The sequence below is a fragment of the Mchenga conophoros genome, linkage group LG9, assembly GCF_057382185.1.
Source record: "Mchenga conophoros isolate Kocher_MC1m ecotype Shallow Benthic linkage group LG9, M_conophoros_male_GT1.1, whole genome shotgun sequence".
Taxonomy (NCBI): Eukaryota; Metazoa; Chordata; class Actinopteri; order Cichliformes; family Cichlidae; genus Mchenga; species Mchenga conophoros.
Genome location: NC_140534.1, coordinates 8,368,198 through 8,379,766, shown reverse-complemented (window position 1 = coordinate 8,379,766; position 11,569 = coordinate 8,368,198). Strand labels below are relative to the sequence as shown.

General features: G+C 38.8%; 2 long non-coding RNA genes across 5 annotated transcripts; one reads left to right on the top strand and one right to left on the bottom strand.

Moving 5' to 3' along the window:
* Positions 1-2,707: 2,707 nt before the first annotated feature.
* LOC146566706 (uncharacterized) lies at positions 2,708-6,042 on the bottom strand. Of its 4 annotated transcripts, none has more exons than XR_014893820.1 (6): positions 5,895-6,042; positions 4,704-4,870; positions 4,099-4,244; positions 3,521-3,695; positions 3,211-3,377; positions 2,708-3,065 (listed from the first exon to the last, which is right to left on the bottom strand). It is a non-coding gene; the product is annotated as an uncharacterized LOC146566706 (long non-coding RNA). The 4 variants fall into 4 exon arrangements; XR_014893821.1 differs by lacking the exon at positions 5,895-6,042 and adding an exon at positions 5,320-5,524; XR_014893822.1 differs by lacking the exon at positions 5,895-6,042 and adding an exon at positions 5,359-5,524 and having other exon boundaries at positions 4,112-4,244.
* A 306-nt stretch (positions 6,043-6,348) lies between these two features.
* On the top strand, positions 6,349-9,911 carry LOC146566705 (uncharacterized). Its single transcript, XR_014893823.1, has 4 exons — positions 6,349-6,501; positions 6,788-6,867; positions 7,307-7,414; positions 9,409-9,911. It is a non-coding gene; the product is annotated as an uncharacterized LOC146566705 (long non-coding RNA).
* Positions 9,912-11,569: the final 1,658 nt, after the last annotated feature.

Sequence of the window (11,569 nt, the reverse complement as noted above, 5' to 3'; positions counted from 1 at the left end):
ACTGTAATTGTGTTTTTACAGCATATGAAATAATATTAACATTCATATTCGATATAAGAACATTTAAAACCCTCAGATGGTCATAGTCAAAAAAGGGACCCTTTTGGGTCCCCTTGGATTTTTGATTCTCAATATATCAGTCATTTTAAAGACTAGTTGCATGAAACTTGGCTAGGATGTGCATTTTAGCATTATTTTTAAAATTCATTGATCCCCTCTATGGTGTTGTGTATAGTAAAGGAGATTCACATAAGTGTTACCATCTGTGGTCCTCGTACCATTTTGGGTCCCATTGACTCCCATTATAATCACATATTTTCGATATACTGTAATCCTGACATGTGATAATTTTTTTCTCGTGAATACCTAATGGATCTAAGCCTCAGGCTTCAAAATAAAGGAAAAATATGTTTTGGATCCAATGAGCACAATATTAGGTACAGCACCACCATAGACATTTTCAGTGGTTTTGAATGCAGGACATGGTTATCTTATTATGCAAAATGCATGACAATAAAACAGCTGACCACCATAAAATTGTCTCGATGTAGTGGAACTGATATAAGAGAGTGGTGTGAATGTGATTGAGAATATATTTATAATATATATTACGGGTTTCCCCCCCAAAAAAAAATAAATAAATAAAAAATAAACAGGGGTCTTTATGACAATAAAGCCATAAAAACCTAAAAAATATAAAGAAAATTATGAAAAACTTTATATCAGTGGATAGGTCTGAAGTTGTTTAAAAGATCTGATGTGAAAAAAAAATGAAAAAAAATTCATAAAATCCATTGCTATATCACCTTTTGGATGGGGACCATTTTGGGTCCCGAGGACCATAAAAGGGTGTAAATTTGAAAAACTCTTATTGCTCCAAAAATAATAAAGTATCCAAATCAATTCTGTTATGAATTTTTTACCTATCCAAGGCTCTAATAACCTCATGCCAAGTAGTTCCATTTGCAACTCATTTTTTAAAAATATTGCATATTATGATTTTTTACCCCCAAAAAAACAGGGGTTTTTATGACAATAAAGCCATAAAAACCTAAAAATTATTAAAAAAATTATGAAAAACTTTATATCAGTGGATAGGTCTGAAGTTGTTTAAAAGATCTGATGTGAAAAAAAAATGAAAAAAAATTCATAAAATCCATTGCTATATCACCTTTTGGATGGGGACCATTTTGGGTCCCGAGGACCATAAAAGGGTGTAAATTTGAAAAACTCTTATTGCTCCAAAAATAATAAAGTATCCAAATCAATTCTGTTATGAATTTTTTACCTATCCAAGGCTCTAATAACCTCATGCCAAGTAGTTCCATTTGCAACTCATTTTTTAAAAATATTGCATATTATGATTTTTTACCCCCAAAAAAACAGGGGTTTTTATGACAATAAAGCCATAAAAACCTAAAAATTATTAAAAAAATTATGAAAAACTTTATATCAGTGGATAGGTCTAAAGTTGTTTAAAAGATCTGATGTGAAAAGAAATTCATAAAATCCATTGCTATATCACCTTTTGCATGGGGACCATTTTGGGTCCCGAGGACCATAAAAGGGTGTAAATTCTGACGACCATCCATTAAGAACAATATGTACGTCTCCCACAGTGTGTGTCTGACAAGGTGATCAGCAACACAGGGGGCACCACAGGGGACTGTCCTCTCCCCCTTCCTCTTCACCCTCTACACCACAGACTTCAGCCACTGCACAGAGACCTGCCATCTTCAGTTTTCTGATGACTCTGCGGTGGTTGGATGCATCAGCAGGGATGATGAGACAGAGTACCGGGCTGTGGTCGACTCCTTTGTCACGTGGTGTGAGCAGAATCATCTGCAGCTCAACGTGGCAAAGACCAAGGAACTGATCGTGGACTTCAGGAAGACCAGGAAACACTTGACCCCTGTTTCAATCCAGGGGGTCAAGTGTTGACATTGTGGAGGACTATAAATACATTGGAGTACACATTGACAATAAACTGGACTGGGCTAAAAACACCACAGCACTTTACAGGAAGGGCCAGAGTCGTCTCTATTTTTTGAGGCGACTGAGGTCCTTCAACATCTGCCAGAAAATGCTGAGGATTTTCTATGAGTCTGTGGTGGCCAGTGCGATCCTCTATGCTGTTGCATGCTGGGGGGAGCAGGCTGAGGGTCGCAGATGCCAACAGACTTAATAAACTGATCCGTAAGGCCAGCAATGTTGTGGGGATGGAGCTGGACTCCCTCAAGGTGGTGTCGGAGAGGCGGATGCTGTCCAAGATAAAGACAATGTTGGATAACACCTCCCACCCACTCCATATGTTGGTCAGTCACAGGAGCTCGTTCAGTGAGAGACTGAGATTACCGAAAAGCACCACTGAACGACACAGGAAATCATTCCTGCCTGTGGCCATCTCCCTGTACAACGCATCCACTTAACACACTGTTTGCTGCTACAACTACACATGTTTCTTTTCCAAATCATTATTTATAAGTGACTTATGTATGTATGTATGTATATATATATGTATATATATATATATATATATATATATATATATATATTGTACTATTCTTAGTTAACGTATTGTCTGTCTTGTCTTAATGTTGGTTTAAAATGGAGCACTGTAACAAAAAATAATTTCCCCCAGGGATCAATAAAGTATTCTGATTCTGATTTACAAAAAACAATATAATTCAATAAAGTAGTCTCAGAATAGTGAATTAAACCAACATTTATTGTTGATAATTTTTTGTTGATATTTTTTTAACAAGAAAAACATTTTTCAACTGAATAAAAACAATGTCAATAACCAAAATAAATAGAAGCGTACATGAAAACTACACAGTCCTTCACCTTTCTGTGTCTGATTTTTTTAAGGAAAACAGTTTTTCATTCCACTAAAAACAGGACAAACCCACCAGCATGAACATTAAATAAACTATTACAATTGTAAAACAAAAATCATTTACAAAATATAATAATTATCAGTGGGTCCCAGGAAATAGAATGTGACATGGGATTTAGATTTCCGTTACCAGGATGGTCGGGTTCAGCGTAGTCTTTATCACCACCTGTCAAAGACACATCATCAATATTCATGTTTGCTCAGGTTATTCACTTGTTCACATCTGTCTGAGATCATTCATACTGTTGTATGGAGTGTACAGTATGTATATAATTATCAGCTATGTAAAAGATATTATCATCTCTTCTTACCTAGTTGGAAGTCCTCCATTCAAACTCAGAGAGCCGCTGGAGGAAGGTGGTGATCTGAGGGCTGATGCTTGTAACCTTCCTCTTTACGACACGACCTGTCTTGCAGCTTGTACCAAGTTTTGCAGGGCATTTTGTTCCCATGTCTGGATTGATCCTCACAAAAGAACCTTTTAACGGAAAAAGGGCTGCTTTAATTTCAAAATTAAAAACATACATTACAGCAAACCTATATGTTTCTGCAACTGTAGTCAAGCTATCACATATATTTCATTCTTAAATGGTGTAAGCTTTAATGGTGTAAAGTATTTACCTCTGTATCATCTCCAGTGTGATGGACGCTGACTCCTGATACTCAAGGTTGAAAACGTAGTATGACGCAAAGAAGACAGCAAGGGTGCTGGTAAAGTCATGCATCTGCTCAGGCTCATAAAATACCTTGCCCTCCAAACTGATCATCCAGCGGCTTGCAGACATGAAATTATTCCCTAAAAACAGACAAGAGTCCAATAAGACAATGTGCTCACCCTTACAAATAAGGTTTCCACAAGAATGCTGGATAGCAGGCCTCACACTGTAAAAAAAAAAATAGAATCCACACGGTTTGCTGCTGTTTCTCTTATTATTTATTATGTCATGAAAATTATGATCAATTACAGGAAAAAACTGCCTAATGTTTTGGCATTTTGGCCTGTGCTGAAATGTTAGGCTGTTTTTTTTCCTGTTGGTCATTGTGTATAATAAGAGAAACAGCAGCAAACTCTGTGTATTCTATTTTTATACAATATAAAACAGACAAACCCCTGTTAAGTAAGTTGTTGTGGGTACAAATACCACAATAATTACATAGATTTTTTACAAAAATATTACAAGAGGAAACTATTTATTTACCGAGCGCTATTACCCTTGGTGTGATGGGTAAGGTCATCTCTCTCTCAACAGACATCTTGGTGGAAAAAGCCTTTAAACACAAACACTGAGGCTACATCACACTGTCAGCGCAGCCAGCAAGGGCAGGAGGACAGCAATGTACCACACTGGGCGGGAAAAGACAGAGAGACAATTGTTAATTTAACGTTGCATTTATTTAACCCTTGAAAAATATATTTACATAAGTAAATAAAAGAAAAAAAACACACAACCCATCTTTTCGAGAATAATTCAACTAATTGCTCTTTTGACCAACCTAACACAGACGTTACATGGTTTTCCTATGAAAAAGACCCTGGAAGACGTTGTATTAAAGGAAAAAAAAACCATACTCCCCTTCCCACTTAAAAAATTAATAAATATTAAACTTAGGTTGGAGTTCCTCGCGCCACCAACCTAATGTCACATTAACTTTTTAATGTTGTGTACTGCAGCTCACACAAAATTAAATAAAGCAGGCTAACCTACATGAGCAAGCTCAAAACTGGATAAGATTGTTTTAGCAGTCTCTAAATTTCCAAAAAAGAAGTTGTCTTTCTTTATTCTCATTAAATGTGTATTTTTACCTGCTGCTTAGTCAAACTCTCTAAGTTTGTGCAGCTTCCCCGCTTGAAAGGGATTGATGCATCTACCACAGGTGTTTAACTGGGTTTCACTCAATGACCAGGCAGATCTTTTGTTTTTCCTTTTCTTTAATCTTCTTTTCGGCCACAGTCAGCCATAGGTGAAAACCCTTTAAATACAAACCAAAAAACCCAAATACAAATTATGTTTGTTATCACACATCTGCAAATATTGTAAACAATCCCAAACACATTTTCTTTTTTTCTCCTTTTTTTTTAAACACATCAATGCAGTGCATAAGCTTTGTAGTACAATATTTGCTTGAGTATTTTTAAATGCTCAAATTACGTAATTCACTAACAATTGTACATACACCTTGAGAAATACTGCTTTCTATTAAAGTGCTAAATTAAATAATCAATCTGCATTAGAACTTGAGCAGTAACAATAGTATTTATAACCAGCTTCTCTTAACCATATGCAAGCATTAACAGTCTTCCATATGCAGACCAACAATAAACAATGTTTACGAGCGGCACGCTCGTAAACAGGCGACCAACTCACGACACAGTGCTAATGCTACATGCTAGCGGCAGCCGCGATTCTTTAGCAACTCACTTCAAAGTCTTTTACCATAGTCAGCAACCATTCCCTTACCGGCTACCTCCCTGGCTTTGTAGATACTTCAGTTCCACACAATATTCATGTTGGCGACAACTTATTGAAGGAATTATACTGGGCTTTTCCCGAAAGTGGCACCTTCCTATTGCTTCCCAGTTCGCCTTTCTTTTTCTTCCCGACAGAAACCCAGACACAAGATTAGTTCCGCCCTCCAGTCTGTCACGTTTACGTTTTTCCCTCAGGGCTTCACCTCCTACTCGGTTTGACTTGACAGTCATAGAACAGAAGCGCAGGAGGACAATGCACCACACTCGGCGGGGAAAAAAAAGACAAAGACTGTCGTTGCGCCTGTGTTCCTCGCCCCTCCCCGTGTAAAATATATATCTAAATATATATTCAAATAAGAAAAGAAAAAAAACACACACAACCTATTTTTTCCAGAATAATTCAGCTAATGTGCTATTTCGACCAAGCTAACACCGATTTTAAGCCCTCCCACACACACACAAACTATACATGCTCTTAAGAATTAATAAACGAATATGTTAGGGTAGGAGAGTCCTTTGCATTACCTTATGATGTCCCGTTTGCAGTTTCCACACAGAGGTCCAACAATAACAGGTGCAAAATCTTTTGTCCTCTCGAGAATATCGTAAGAGTGAAGAGTTAACGAAGTTGGCCTTTCCTCTCCTGTCAATCACTGGATCACAGGTCATGTCAGTCAGGATATGGAGTGGTGGTTGGTAGAGGTAGGTGGGTAGGCGGGGCCAGCATGCATTCAGTGTGTGTTGTCTGGCCAAGTTGATACCAGCACACAAAATATTAGCTCTGAAGTTGGCTGTACTGGAGCATGAGAAATATATGCTTGTGTAACGATGTAAAAGAATGAATATGGTTTTGTTGTAATATGGTTTTGTTGTTGTTAAATTCCTGTTAAACTTGGGATCGCAACCATGGGTTTATTTTGGAACTTTTATTTTGAAAATCCGCAGCGGAAGTCTGCTACTGGTAAACGGGCTACCCCCCTGCCTATCGTTAGGAGCAATGAAGCTTTCGCTGTGGTAAGTCCTCTTCGTCCGCTCTCACAGAGCATGAGTTTAAAACATATTTTTTAAATCCTCATCCAGAGAGTTTTATTCACACAGCGCTGGAAAGAGAAGCTGACCAGGGGTTACACTTGTAAGTACGATTATATTCTGTGTTCATGTTAAGCATGTGATGTAAAATGGGTTGTTGACTCTCATATTTGAAGCCGGCATGTTAGCTGCATTGCCGATGCTAATTCATTGTGTGTTAGCATCAAGCTAGCGGGATTTGGAGTTAACATGTTTTCATTTATTTGTCTTGGTTATACCAGCTATAGTTCAAGTTGCTAAGTCTTCAGTCTGTATTTTGTAATGTGAGAAATATATTATGTTCCAGATGTATGTTTTAATATGTTTTTCTTATGTCTCTCCTTTTGAAGAACTGTTTATCTATCTGCCAAACTGGAACGTACAGGGAGGGCCGAACACACATAATACAGTAGCTGCTAATGTGTTAACGGTAGGTATAACTACTATCGCAATTTTGTTTTTAAAAAAATACAGTAAGTAAATGTAAATAACCTTAATATACCCATAATGCAAAGCAATAATTAACTGTAGAAATGTTTTCAGGTAAGTTACTGGGCATTTTGTGGTATTTTACTGTGGAAAAATACAGCAAAGGTTAACAGTGCACATTGTGAAAAAATTTCGTACTGTAGTTCTTTAAATCGGTTACAAACATAGATTTTAGATGGAAGGAGCAGGATTTTTGTCCCATGCTTGTATATCTATTTCACATTTAAGCAGCGTCCCCCAAGATTTTCTCAATTATGGCAGTTTATCCACAATTAGGGCATAAATTTATTACAACTGGAGAGACATGCTGACTGCATTACAGATTTACAATGTGGGAAATATAACATAACATAACATAACTCTCACCTCTGTATTGAAAGAAATGAAGCTCAACAGACCTGGCCTTGGAACTAGATGAAGCTGTCTGTCACGGCGGGGTGCACACCCGATGTGGAAACAGGACCCAAAGCAGATGATGACGAGGAGTAGTAAGTTTAAACAGAAAAGTGATCCTTTATTGAGATGACGGCAGGGAAAACCAAGAAACCAAAGCAAACTGTCAAAAACACTACGAAACAAAACACTAAGAGGTACTAAGACCTATAACTATAACTGTGGAAAACAGGCAAAGACGAAAACTAAGGCTAAGGTCAAAATAATAGAACCAGGCTAGATAGGGCAGAATGAACAGACGACCCAACAATGGCATGCAGAAAACAAAGGGCTTGAATATATAGATGACTTAATGAGGTTAAAATTGAACATATGTTATTCTGACAATGTGTTCTTCGTTCATATTCTGTCCTGTTATCCCTATTCACCCTAATGACAGGACATAAACATAATGTCCTGTCATTAGGGTGATTATATTTGGAGAGCATTTTCTCATTATCATTATAACAGCTGGGATCATTACGCCAAAATAAACAAATTACACATCCCACCGCAGTCAATTATGGGATGCATAATGTAGTCTGGCTGTGTATATGTATGTATGTATGTATCTAGTATAGATAAGAGGGCACTGTTGCCCAAAGGTAATGACTCATAATCAGAATCAGAATCAGAATCAGAATGGGTTTATTGCCAGATGTTGAGGTTTACAACATTAGGAAATTGCTGCGGTGCTTCAGTGCAGACAATAAGAATTAAAGTGCTATGTAGAAAGAAAGATATGTGCATGAGATATACATGAGAATAAGAATTATGAGTGCTACGTAGAAAGATATATACATGAGTGCAGGTGGTGATCAGTGCCAAACATGAAATGATGAAGTGACACAGCGTAGGGTCATGTGTTAGTGGCGGGGACAGTCATGTGGTTATTGTTCATGTGTCCAACAGCAGAGGGGAAGAAACTGTTCTTATGGCGAGAGGTTCTGGTGCGAATGGACCGGAGCCTCCTGCCTGAGGGGAGCAGGTCAAACAGACTGTGTCCAGGGTGAGAAGGGTCAGCTGAGATCCGGGCTGCACGCCGCAATGTCCTGGAGGTGTACAGGTCCTGCAGAGATGGGAGTCTGCAGCCAATCACCTTCTCAGCAGAGCGCACAACACGCTGCAGTCTCTGTTTGTCCCTGATAGTGGCTCCATATTATATGCATTACAACACTGAGTCCTTCCAGTGACGTGCATTTGATGTCATTATGCTTGGTGTTGATAGAAATACTGAAATCTCTCTAAGTGAAATATTATTGTGTCCCGGGTTATTATGCTTGAATAATTGCTCTGCGTCAGAACAACCAGCTGCTGCGAATGCAGCAGTAAAGAAAATATGTGTTTTTCCTTCAGTCCGATGGAGGATAAATCTTAGAGTAAAAAGCAGTTGAACGATAATTTGAAGAAAGAAAATCCAGATTCTACCAGTTTCAGGCTTTGATTTGCTCAGGGGCAGTTGACAGCAGATCGACAGGGCCTGGCTTCAGACGCGGTCAGCGTGAAGCAGAGGCTCGTGTTGGAGGGGCGGGCTGAGTCCGTTTGAAGTGTGTCTGTGTAAAAATAGCCGCTGCAGCCGTTTTGCGCGCCCTGGCCAGGCATACCAACCTTGGAACCAGGTGTACCTCCAGCCAGCTCGCAGGAGGGATCATGGGAAACAGTTTAGTTGCACATGGCACATCCAGGGCACAGCTACCTGCTGCACGTGCTTATCATCTCACCCACAGATGTGGGTGTGATGTGAACAGATGTTCACTGTGATATGTAAGACAGACATACAGTATCATAATATCGCAGCCTGTTTGCATTAAAACTCTCCTCTCACTGTCATTGGTTTAGCTTGAGGTTTTCAAACTGATAAGAAATAAATATACTGCTGTGATATAAGACAGACATACAGTGAGTGAGTCAGCCAAATACATAAAATTAAACATGGCTGATGTTATTCCAGGTACACACGTACCACAGACTTTTTAGGCATGTGTGAAAAGAGGTGTGCTCACTTCAATCAATCATACTATGTGTATTCTTCCCTTCGCTTCCCTCCAAGACATCTACAGGAAGCGGTGCCTGAGGAAAGCGGGGAGGATCATCAAGGACTCCAGTTACCCCAGCCATAAACTGTTCAGACTGCTTCCATCAGGAAGGAGGTTCTGCAGCATCCGGTCCCGTACCAGCAGACTGAGAGACAGCTTCTTCCACCAGGCCATCAGACTGCTGAACACGTCATAGACACCTCAGCTTCACTACTGGAACTTCAACATTATGCACTCCACACTGTATATAAATGCCACTTGTTTTGCACATATTCAACTCTGTATATTCTATATATTTTATTATTATTATTATTATTATTTTTTATTATTTTTATTTATCTATTTTTTACTATTTAATTTGTAAAAATGTGTATACACACACACACACACACACAGGAAAATATTTAGTATACACATCCAGAAATGCATACACTATTATATATTGTACATACAGTGGGGCAAAAAAGTATTTAGTCAGCCACCGATTGTGCAAGTTCCCCCACTTAAAATGATGACAGAGGTCAGTAATTCGCACCAGAGGTACACTTCAACTGTGAGAGACAGAATGTGAAAAAAAAATCCATGAATCCACATGGTAGGATTTGTAAAGAATTTATTCGTAAATCAGGGTGGAAAATAAGTATTTGGTCAATAACAAAAATACAACTCAATACTTTGTAACATAACCTTTGTTGGCAATAACAGAGGTCAAACGTTTACTATAGGTCTTTACCAGGTTTGTACACACAGTAGCTGGTATTTTGGCCCATTCCTCCATGCAGATCTTCTCGAGAGCAAGCTCTTTGGTCTTGGCCATGGCGGAGTTTGGAGTCTGACTGTTTGAGGCTGTGGACAGGTGTCTTTTATACAGATGATGAGTTCAAACAGGTGCCATTCATACAGGTAACGAGTGGGGGACAGAAAAGCTTCTTACAGAAGACGTTACAGGTCTGTGAGAGCCAGAGATTTTCCTTGTTTGAGGTGACCAAATACTTATTTTCCACCCTAATTTACGAATAAATTCTTTACAAATCCTACCATGTGGATTCATGGATTTTTTTTCACATTCTGTCTCTCACAGTTGAAGTGTACCTCTGGTGCAAATTACTGACCTCTGTCATGATTTTAAGTGGGGGAACTTACACAATCGGTGGCTGACTAAATACTTTTTTGCCCCACTGTATATTTATTAGTTTCAGGTTGGCCATTCTTGTATTTTGCTCGTTTGTGTTGTTGTGTTTGCACATCTCTGTTGCTTGTGGGGTTCGCACACAAGAATTTCACTCGCATGTGCTGTGCCAGTGTGCCTGCACATGTGATGTGACAATAAAAGTGATTTGATTTGATTTGATTATTCTTTGACAGACAACAGAGCACCAATCAGGCTCTCCAGGGAATCCCAACAGTCAACAGGACCCTTCACCATCATACATCCCTCTTGCTGTAGGCTGTAGAATAGATCTGTAGCTTGGTCTCAAGAGCCGAACAAGAAATATTGTCATCAGTTATAGTCATGGTTGAATTGGGCTATAGCCTCTGTCCAGGTCCACCTAAAGCAACAGGTAAATCTCATCTCATTGTTATTCTTTCATCATTGCGCATGCTCACATAGTTTTCATCCTGGATTTTAACTGCTGATGAGTACTTAGTAACCATCAGTAACTCCCTTTCACACATAAAGAAAGGTGTCGGAATAACATACACGTTGAACCACAGACACATAAGGAACAATAGTCATTGCATCTTCAACACGACTAGTACCAGCTACAAGTTGTATTCAGTTGTATTATTTTTGTGTTATTTTCTCCCACAAATTTGCACATTTTTATTTTTGAAGAATTTGTGTTTTTGTAAGTTTTCTATTGCTAAAATCAGGTCAGTATCTGCAAATCTGAATTCAAGAATAAAGAATGACCAGAAACTCTGTGGTCAGGTATTCCAGATTTGCACACAGGTACTATAAACCTGAAGAAGGCCAGGCTACTGCTATGCAGAAGGGAACTGTAAGGACCTGATGGGAAAGGAGCAGTGTTAGACAAACAGCAGTCTGGTATCCAGGTTACACTAAAGGAAAGGGGTCGACAGGGACTGAGAGGCCCTGTTGTTAGAGGATGACTTCAAGTAGATCCTTTTGTTGAAGAGGATTACCCTTATTTCATTCCTGACCGATAACTA